The sequence below is a fragment of the Hemiscyllium ocellatum genome, chromosome 35, assembly GCF_020745735.1.
Source record: "Hemiscyllium ocellatum isolate sHemOce1 chromosome 35, sHemOce1.pat.X.cur, whole genome shotgun sequence".
Classification (NCBI taxonomy): domain Eukaryota; kingdom Metazoa; phylum Chordata; class Chondrichthyes; order Orectolobiformes; family Hemiscylliidae; genus Hemiscyllium; species Hemiscyllium ocellatum.
Window position 1 is genome coordinate 13,487,031 of NC_083435.1, and position 9,858 is coordinate 13,496,888.

Sequence of the window (9,858 nt, forward strand, 5' to 3'; positions counted from 1 at the left end):
GACATCACCAAAAAAATCAAATTAGAGGAAACCTACAATACCCTCGATAATATCTTCACTGGCATACAATTCACAAAAGAGGAGGAGAACCATAACAAAATGCCATTCCTAGATGTCACATTAAAGCAAACAGTCAATGGGAAACTTCAAACCAGTGTCTACAGGAAAACAACACACACAGACAAAACACTTAACTACAGAAGCAATCATTCCAACACTAAAAAATGAAGCTGCAATAGGACATTATTTCAATGAGCCACCACAAACTGCAGCACTAAGGAATTGTGAAGAACAGAAGAATAGGTAGCCAATAAACACAGTCTGCTGATTCCTCAGCAACAAACCCAAACAAGCAAACACAACGTGCCCAGAAACCCTAGCCATTTTGCTCTACATCACAGACACCTCGGAAATGACTTCCAGATTACTCAGATCTCTTGGCATCATGGTAGCCCACAAAACTACCAACGCACTAAAACAGCAGCTAATGGACTTAAAAGACTCTCTACTAACGACAAGCAAAACGGATATAACTTGCAAAATACCTTGCAAGGACTGTAATAAACACTACATCAGACACACAGGTAGAAAACTAGCCACCAAGATACATGAGCATCAACTTGCCACAAAAGGACATGACCCACTATCACTAGTATCCTTACATAAGACGAAGAAGGACACCACTTTGACTGGGACAGCACATCCATTCTAGGACAAGCCAAACAGAGACACACATGAGGATTCCTTGAAGCATGATATCCAACTGAAACTCTATCAATAAACACATTGATGTGAACCCCATCTACCATCCTCTGAGAAAAAGAATCAGTTATGACATCACCCACCCAAAGAAACCTAAACACATAAATAGAAAATGGATCACCAACACCAGTGCTTCACCAGAGGCTCACTAACGATGTTACCTCATATGGTGATGAAACATCTGAAAATGAGCCTTCCAGCTCAGTGAGCAAACTTACATCCAGAGCAAATGTAAGTCAAGTGTTCCAGCATAATCCAAAGTGTCCATTCTTGAAAAATTTGCAGATTTTCAAACAGAACAATTTTCACAATTGTTTAAACATAAGTTCATTAACAAAAAAAAATCACCATCATAACAAACGCTAGAAACATTGAAAGGAGAATGTTTATCAAGGGCAATCTTTAATATCAGTTTCTGATCTGACTGAGATGTGTTAGAGAACCTGAGAAGACTTCTTAGATACAAACTGACTTCATGTCATGCACTTTACCACTTTGGTCATTCCTCGTGGAGCCCTCGTGCAGTTTTTTCAATAGTTCTTGGAATCCTAATGAAAGATGGCTTGGCCATAGGAGACATGTTGACTTGAAGAGGTGGTTTCTGTACCAGCACTCAGCACTGTGCTGTACACAGGTACACAGGAGATTTGGCTTTTGAATGGCAGAACTGTCTCGTGCCTTGGACCTGTAGATATTTCCTAGGAAGAATGTTTTATTAATTTTCAAAAGTAGACTCCATTTATAAAAAAAATCTTTATATACAAACATAGCCACTCTACAGTCTTTGCAAGGAGGTCAAACAAAACCTAGGGTATTTCTTATTTATGCAAGATACCATTTACTAAGGTACTGGGAGGGTCAGATAACTTAATGCAGCCCTATTTAACTTCAGAAGAAGCACCTTAGGTGGTGTTCTTTCCCATGATGCTTTGGCAGCAGCTACGCCAAGCTGGATTGCATCTATCAGCATGCAGCCCTGGACCTTGGAATGTGCCAGTCTTCAAAACTCGGTCAAGGTCAACTCCCTGCTCTGGAAGACCAACAAGTTTCAAGTAGACTGAAGAGTGTTTTTCATAGAATTGATGATCCTCCAGGCACAGTCAATCTTTAGAAACACTCACAGAAACCTCAAAGAGCCTCAGAAAAACTGAAACCCATGCTATTCAGGAGGGAAACTTATTACTAGTAGGAATCATAGTTTGTGGTTGTTTTCAATTATCTTCTAACCCATGGCAACTGCTGCCTGAGCTCCTCAACATAGTGTTCTGGACCAAAGCCACTGTATTACAGATCAATTTTCCAATATATGATCAGAAATAGGGAAGTTCACTGTTAGAACATGGATCATAGAACATACAACAATACAGCACAGAACAGGCCCTTCAGCCCACAATGTTGTACCGACCACTGATCCTCATGTAAGGTAAACCTAATGTACGAACCCTCAAATTTCTGTGACCATATGCATGTCCAGCAGTCTCTTAAATATCCCCAATGACTTCACTTCCACAACTGCTGCTGGCAATGCATTCCATGCTCTCACAACTCTCTGCGTAAAGAACCCGCCTCTGACATCCCCTTTATACTTTCCGCCAAACAGCTTAAAACTATGACCCCTTGTGTTAACAATTTCTGCCCTGGGAAAAAGTCTCAGGCTATCAACTCTATCTATGCCTCTCATTATCTTGTACACCTCAATTAGGTCCCCTCTTTTCCTTCTTTTTTCCAATGAAAAAAGTCTGAGCTCAGTCAACCTCTCTTTGTAATATAAGCCCTCCATTCCAGGCAGCATCCTGGTAAACCTCCTCTGAACCCTCTCCAAAGCATCCACATCTTTCCTATAATAGGGCGACCAGACCTGGACACAGTATCCCAAGTGCGATCTAACCAAAGTTTTAGAGAGCTGCAACAAGGTCTCACAGCTCTTCAACTCAATCCCCCTGTTAATGAAAGCAAAACACCACATGCTTTCTTAACAACCCTGTCCACCTGGATGGCAATTTTAAGTGATCTATGTCACCTGAACACCAAAATCCCGCTGTCCCTCCACACTGCCAAGAATTGATTACACAATGCTAAGTAACATTCGAAGGTCCTCAAATATTGAAGTGTTCCACGTCCATATGCAACAAGATCTGGACAACATTCAGATTTAAATAGTGTTCACACTACACAATTTTTGGATAGTGACCATCGCTAACAAAAGGTGATACATCCATCTCCCCTTCATATTCAGTGCTGTTCCCGTCCCTGAATCCTCCGCAGTCAACATTCTGGGGAGTTGTCATTGTCAAGAAACTGAACGGTGCCAACTACATAAATGCTGTGGTTGCCAGAGCACATCAGAGGCTGGGCATTCTGTGGTCATTCCTGACTCTCCAAAGTCTGTCCACCATGTGCAAGACACAGGTCAGGAATGTGATGGAAAACCACTCATTTTCCCAGATGAGGGAATCCCAACAACGCTCAAAAAGTGCTGACCATCCATACAAAGAAACCTGCTTGATTGGCACACCATTCACTACCGAAGGCATTCATTCCTTTCATCACAGGCACAGTGGCAGCTGTGCATACCAGTTATAAGATGCAGCAACCCATCAAGTTCCCATAACCACAATGTTGGAGAAAATTACTGCAGATGCCACAATTTCCTGTTAGCAGTATCTTTCAAATCTCTGGCAACTTTTTTAAAAAAAGGACAGCAGACACAAGAGAACACTATCACCACAAGTCCCATTCCAAGTTGCTCTCCGTCCTATAATGCAGTTCTATCGCTGGGTCAAAATCCAAGTATTCCCTCATCCACAGTCCTTTGGACATACTTGCATCACTTTGAATGCTGTCAACTAAAGAGGCTTCACACTAAAGACACTAAGACGCAAGCAATAAATTCTGATCACATTACATTTGTGGATTTAAAATACACCTATTTGATAGCTGAAAGTATTAAGGCAAGGACCTTGCTACTCAGAGGCAAAAAAATTGTTCAACTGGTCCGAGTAAGTAAGTCTGTAACATTATTTCAAATAACAATTTTAAAATGTTCTTACCTGAGCTTCAATTTCGTCTGAAATAGAAACAGACAGGGATGCACAGTTACAAAATGCAAATTAGTTATCTTTGCCCTCAAACAACTGAGCACACTTTCCACTTCCTCTCCTCAACCCCTCCTTCATTCCTGTCATAAGGATACTGGCACTGGGGTTGGATACATTTCTCGGAGTGCTCACTTTGCAATTATACTTCATGCAAATGAACATTCCTCTTACATGGAATTTAAGCAGACAGTTCAGAATTCTCTGCACAACGTTCCTTTCACACTGTCCAGGTACATATTGAGAATCACCAACCCCATAATTTTTCCAAGTCACCCAGGCTATGGACTAGGAGGAGACCATTCAGCCCCTTTATCCTGCTCCCCCATTCAGCTAGACCATGGCTGCTCTGTCGACTTACCTGCATGGCCACACTTGACAAAGAAAAATCTGTCCAATTCAATTTTGAATTTTCAATTTCCCCATTCGGGTTTTTTGCGAGGACAAGGTTCCAACACCCTTGATGTGAAAATGTGATTCCCAGGACATCATTGCTTTGAAGTGTAGTCAACATCATAGTGTAGGGAACACAGTGGACAGTTGATGCAGTTACTCCTAAGGTTTGTGCAAAGATTTGTAGCTCGGGTGCTCGTTGTTGTGGTTCTGTTCGCCGAGCTGGAAGTTTTTGTTGCAAACGTTTCGTCCCCTGGCTAGGAGACATCATCAGTGCTCTGGAGCCTCCTGCGAAGTGCTTCTTTGATGTTTCTTCCGGTATTTATAGTGGTCTGTCCTTGCCGCTTCTGGGTGTCAGTTTCAGCTGTCCGCTGTAGTGGTTGGTATATTGGGTCCAGGTCGATGTGTTTGTTGATGGAGTTTGTGGATGAATGCCATGCCTCTAGGAATTCCCTGGCTGTTCTCTGTCTGGCTTGCCCTATGATAGTAGTGTTTTCCCAGTCGAATTCATGTTGCTTGTTGTCTGAGTGTGTGGCTACTAGGGATAGCTGGTCGTGTCGTTTCGTGGCTAGTTGATGTTCATGTATGCGGATTGTTAGCTGTCTTCCTGTTTGTCCTGTGTAGTGTTTTGTGCAGTCCTTGCATGGTATTTTGTAAACTACATTAGTTTTGCTCATGTTGGGTATTGGCTCCTTTGTTCTAGTAAGTTGTTGTCTGAGCGTGGCTGTTGGTTTGTGTGCCGTTATGAGTCCTAAGGGTCGCAGTAGTCTGGCTGTCAGTTCTGAAACGCTCCTGATGTATGGTAGTGTGGCTAGTCCTTTTGGTTGTGGCCACAAGGTTGTGGCCAAAACACTATATAGGACAAACAGGAAGACAGCTAACAATCCGCATACATGAACATCAACTAGCCATGAAATGACACGACCAGCTTATCCTAGTAGCCACACACTCAGACAACAAGCAACATGAATTCGACTGGGAAAACACTACTATCATAGGGCAAGCCAGACAGAGAACAGCCAGGGAATTCCTAGAGGCATGGCATTCATCCACAAACTCCATCAACAAACACATCGACCTGGACCCAATATACCAACCACTACAGCAGACAGCTGAAACTGACACCCGGAAGCGGCAAGGACAGACCACTATAAATACCGGAAGAAACATCAAAGAAGCACTTCGCAGGAGGCTCCAGAGCACTGATGATGTCTCCTAGCCAGGGGACGAAACGTTTGCAACAAAAACTTCCAGCTCGGCGAACAGAACCACAACAGTTACTCCTAAATACAGCACTGTGATAGATGGATCTGAAATGGCCCGCCTTATTCTTTTTCTTCTTCTTCTTCTTAGGCAGTCCCCTATGGTCAAGGAAACCTGCCTTCCTGCTATAAATGACCTCTCAGGTGACTGAAGAGTCCACAGCATGACTCGGTCTCTGCCATAGGGGGGATAGAGGCTGGTTGGGGGGCATGTTAGAATTCCTTTCTCCGTCAATGCTTGACCTCAGCTTGCCATCAGTGATGAGACTTCAGGCATGTGGACCCTTCCCAGATGCTTTCCTTCCACTTCTTATGTCTTGAGCATGACTTTCCACTGCACCAATGGGATTCTGCACTTCTTCAGGGAGGCATTCAGGGTACCCTTGAAGCATTTCTTCTGCCTTCCTGGGGATCAGTTGTCACACTGAAGGTCCAAGTCGAATTCTTCTTCGGGAGCCTCATGTCAGATTCACAGATGGTGTGGCCGCCCAGCAGAGCAGATCATGGCTTGTCAAAGCTTCGATGCTGCAAATATGGGACTCAACACAAATGTTGACATTCGGGGAAGCAATGGCCTAGTGCTACTATCGCTGGACTGTTAATCCTGGGACCCAGGTAATGTTCTGGGGATCTGGGTTCGAATCCCACCACAGCAGATAGTGGAATTTTAATTCAATCAATATCTGGAAGGGAGAGTCTAATGTTGACCATAAATCCATTGTTGATTGTTGGGAAAAACCCATCTGGTTTGCTAAGGTCCTTTAGGGAAGGAAATTGCCATTCGAACCTACATGTGACTCCAGTCCCACAGCAAGTTGGTTGACTCTTAACCTAAGAATGGGCAATAAATGCTGGCCTACCAATGGTGCCCACACCCCATGAATGAATGTTTTAAAAATGGTCTGCCAGTCCTTTTAATGGATTTGCAGAATATTGCTGAGGCAGTTTTGGTTGTAACTCTCCAGGGTTTTGACATTCCTGTTGGGCGCAGGCCACATTTCTGAGCCATATAGGAGGGCAGGTATTGCTACTGCTCTGCAGACAATAAGCTTGTTGCCAGTTATGGGGGTTCTGGTCTTCAAACACTGTCTTTCTCAAGTGAGCAAGTACTGCACTGAGACAGTGAAGATTTTGTTGAACATTATTGATGTCTGACCTAGTTGACAGTTGGCTCCCAAGTTATGGAGACTACTCCATGTTGTCCAGTGCCACATTTTGATAACCAGGGACAGGTTAGTTGAGTAACTTATGAACGTTTAGTATAAGGGCTGTGCTGCTGTACATGTTCCTGTGTTAATGTTGGCTTGGAGTGAGTGCAAGCATTTGTCTGCATGCTGTAGTTCAGCGACAGAGGATGTGGTGACCATGGAAATGGCTGAGCTAGAGATCTGGACAGCATATCAGCAAGAACCCCCTAACTGCATCACCATAGGGTCTTTTATGCCCAACTGAGCAGGCCAACTCAGCATTGGTTTCAGATAGTGTCTGGAAGACAGTATCTTAAACAGCTCAGAATTAAGGGAAGTGCCATCCTCAGGTTTTTTCCTTCACTTTAAGGAGTGGGACATGCAACCTGAACATTCTGAGACAGAGGCAAGAGTTCATTTTATTGCCCTAGATCAAGGACAATGAAGGGTTTTCTTTCAGGTGAGATTGTAATTTTACAGACTGTTCATAAGTAATTTCACACCCATGTGAAACAGCTATTTATAGAATAGATATTTAAGCACCACTATGAAGTGCAACATAGCAGCAAAGTTAAATTAGTCCAAAAAAAACAGCAGGTTCAACATTTCACCAGAAAATTGTCTGAGTATAAGAAACGGACTTAAAAAAAATTACCGTATAAACAGTCATTTCCTTTCATCCGTGTGACTATGTGTGACCTGCAAGACAAGATTATGTTGAAGACAATTACAGATTGCATATTGCTATGTTGTAAAAGCCAATTTGTAGTGAAAACTGAAACATTCCATACTTACTCTTTTAGCCTTGATAAAGCTAAATTAAAAGGAAAGTTCATAAAATTAGGGAAATTTAAGACACTTTCTTATGTCTCTCTGCTAATTACAGTTTTTAAGTTATTGTAAATACATATGTAAATAAATGTAACTCACAATAATGTACACCAAGCTCGCCACAACTGTACAATTATAGTTATCAGAAATAGCAGAAAACATATAACTGCTTCTGCATTTCACCATACCTTTATGCTGACAGTATAGTCGAGAGAGTAAGACAATGATCACAAGAGTGAATAATCCCAGGAGTCCCAGCATCAGTGAAAATAATTGACCGAAGTTCAATAGAGGACGATCAGCTCTATTTTCTGGTGAAGGACAACAAAGATGTTTCATTTCACTATGCATGATTGAGCAATTTACATAGCAACCTGAAGCATTTCGGAAAAGGCAATGGGAGAATGATGGTGTACATGTAGTATTCCAATAAAATCAAGTTAGACATTCTTAAGATAATTCACAACAGCATGCTAGTAAATATTGCAGTGTCTATGAACTCAATACAGCTTGTTAAATATTCCTGAAGGAATAAACTAAATACAGCTAAAGTTTCCAGTAACATTCAATCAATGCAATTACCTCAAGTTCAGTAATTCAACAAAGTGGAAACTTATATCCCTGACTGGTGGGTTAGAATAAAATTTTAAACTCCCGCTCCCCCCCCCACCTCAAAGCCCACTGTCGGTTAGCCACAAGATCTCAATTAAACTATTCAATTTCTGAACAGTCACTCATAGGAGAGGACTTGCAGATGGCTGAAAAAAAGAGGAAAGGTTGCCAAAATGTTTTATCTTGAACTCAATAGGACTAATGAAAGATTTCCAAATTTCAAGCTATCACAATAATTTATACCACAGAAGAAAAAGGAGCTGATTATCTGTCAATCGACTCTGATTGGTTGAGAATGTTCCATGCAGAAAGCAAGGGGGAAATGTAGGTTCTTCAAACTCTCTGACAATTTTAAAAAAGGTGCAACTTGAACATTTTTTGATCAGAAATTAGGTCCCAGTGTGTGAATGCATATGGTACTTAGTAAAGGTAAATGAGCCTGTTAGAAACTTATCTGATAGTTTTAAATTGGTTGGTCGTGTAGCTATGAGCACAAGCAGGACTTCGATCATTTGAAATTTGTCATTCTTGCATTTGGTGAATGCAGGAGGGAACATCTCTCCCTTTTCCACATGTTGCATGTGTCTTTGGAGGTGATGACTTGTAACAACAACATGACACATGAAGGTATCAGAGAGCAACATCCCAGTACAGCTTTGAAACTGTCCAGGCAATTGAACAGGTAAGTAACTCATTGCAACTAACTTTGGGCCAAGATCATTACTGACATTAAACTATAAAGTTAGAGATATGGATTGGAGTGGAGATAAGATTTCTGATCACTTTCAGATTTATTAGTAAAGTTCTTGAATCAAAATATATTTAAAAACACAGTGACATTTATAAACAACTATTTTCTCACTTGAATCCCAGTAGAAATCCAGGCTGCAGTATTTGATTACATATGATCCCCACTCCCTTATTCAGTGGGAAAGTGCAAGTCATTGCTCAGTTTGGACATCAGTCACTTGGGGGTCATAGGGATAGGGAGTGGAGAGAGAGGACTTAGTGCTTTAATGTCCCTTACAGCACTTTACCAACAAGAAGAACATCTTGCATTTGTATAGCATTTTGTATGTCCTAAGGCAATTAATAGTAGCATTAACATAGAAAATTGAGGAAGGGCATTAGAAGGGGTTATTAGAAAAGGGTATCGAAAGCTTGGTCAAATAGAATGAGTAATTGACAGAGGACTGTTCAAATTAGGAGCAGCGGTAGGCTACTCAGCCATTTGAACCTGTTCCAACAATCAATAAGGCTATGGCTGGTCTGATTACACCACATCTCTAACTATTGCTGTTAACCTTTCAGCCTGCAGCTTTTCAATAGCATGTCCACTCCTGCCTTAAAATGATTCAAGGACTCAGATTTGACACCTTCTGAGAAGACTCAAGTCCCACTGTTAAAAAGAAGCAAATTCTCCTCCTCACTTTCATAAATGGGTGAACCTTTAACTTGAAAACAGTGACGCCAAGTTCATGATTCTCCTCTCCAGACCCGCTCTCCATGTATCCCCTGTCAAAGCTCCTCCGGGATCCTATATAGAGTCACACAGCATGGAAGCAGACCCTTCAGTCCTTGTTGTCCACAAACAGATATCCCAGTCAGACCAGTTGTGAGGGAAGGTCACTGGACTCAAAAATGTTAACACTGATTTCTCTCCACAGATGCTACAAGACCTGCTGAGCTTTCCCATCCGTTTCTATTTCTGTTTCC

General features: G+C 41.8%; 1 long non-coding RNA gene across 1 annotated transcript; it reads right to left on the bottom strand.

The window, feature by feature from the left end:
- Positions 1–1,220: 1,220 nt before the first annotated feature.
- LOC132832911 (uncharacterized) lies at positions 1,221–7,786 on the bottom strand. Its single transcript, XR_009647002.1, has 5 exons — positions 7,719–7,786; positions 7,495–7,513; positions 7,355–7,398; positions 3,813–3,829; positions 1,221–1,460 (listed from the first exon to the last, which is right to left on the bottom strand). It is a non-coding gene; the product is annotated as an uncharacterized LOC132832911 (long non-coding RNA).
- Between the last annotated feature and the right edge of the window lie 2,072 nt (positions 7,787–9,858).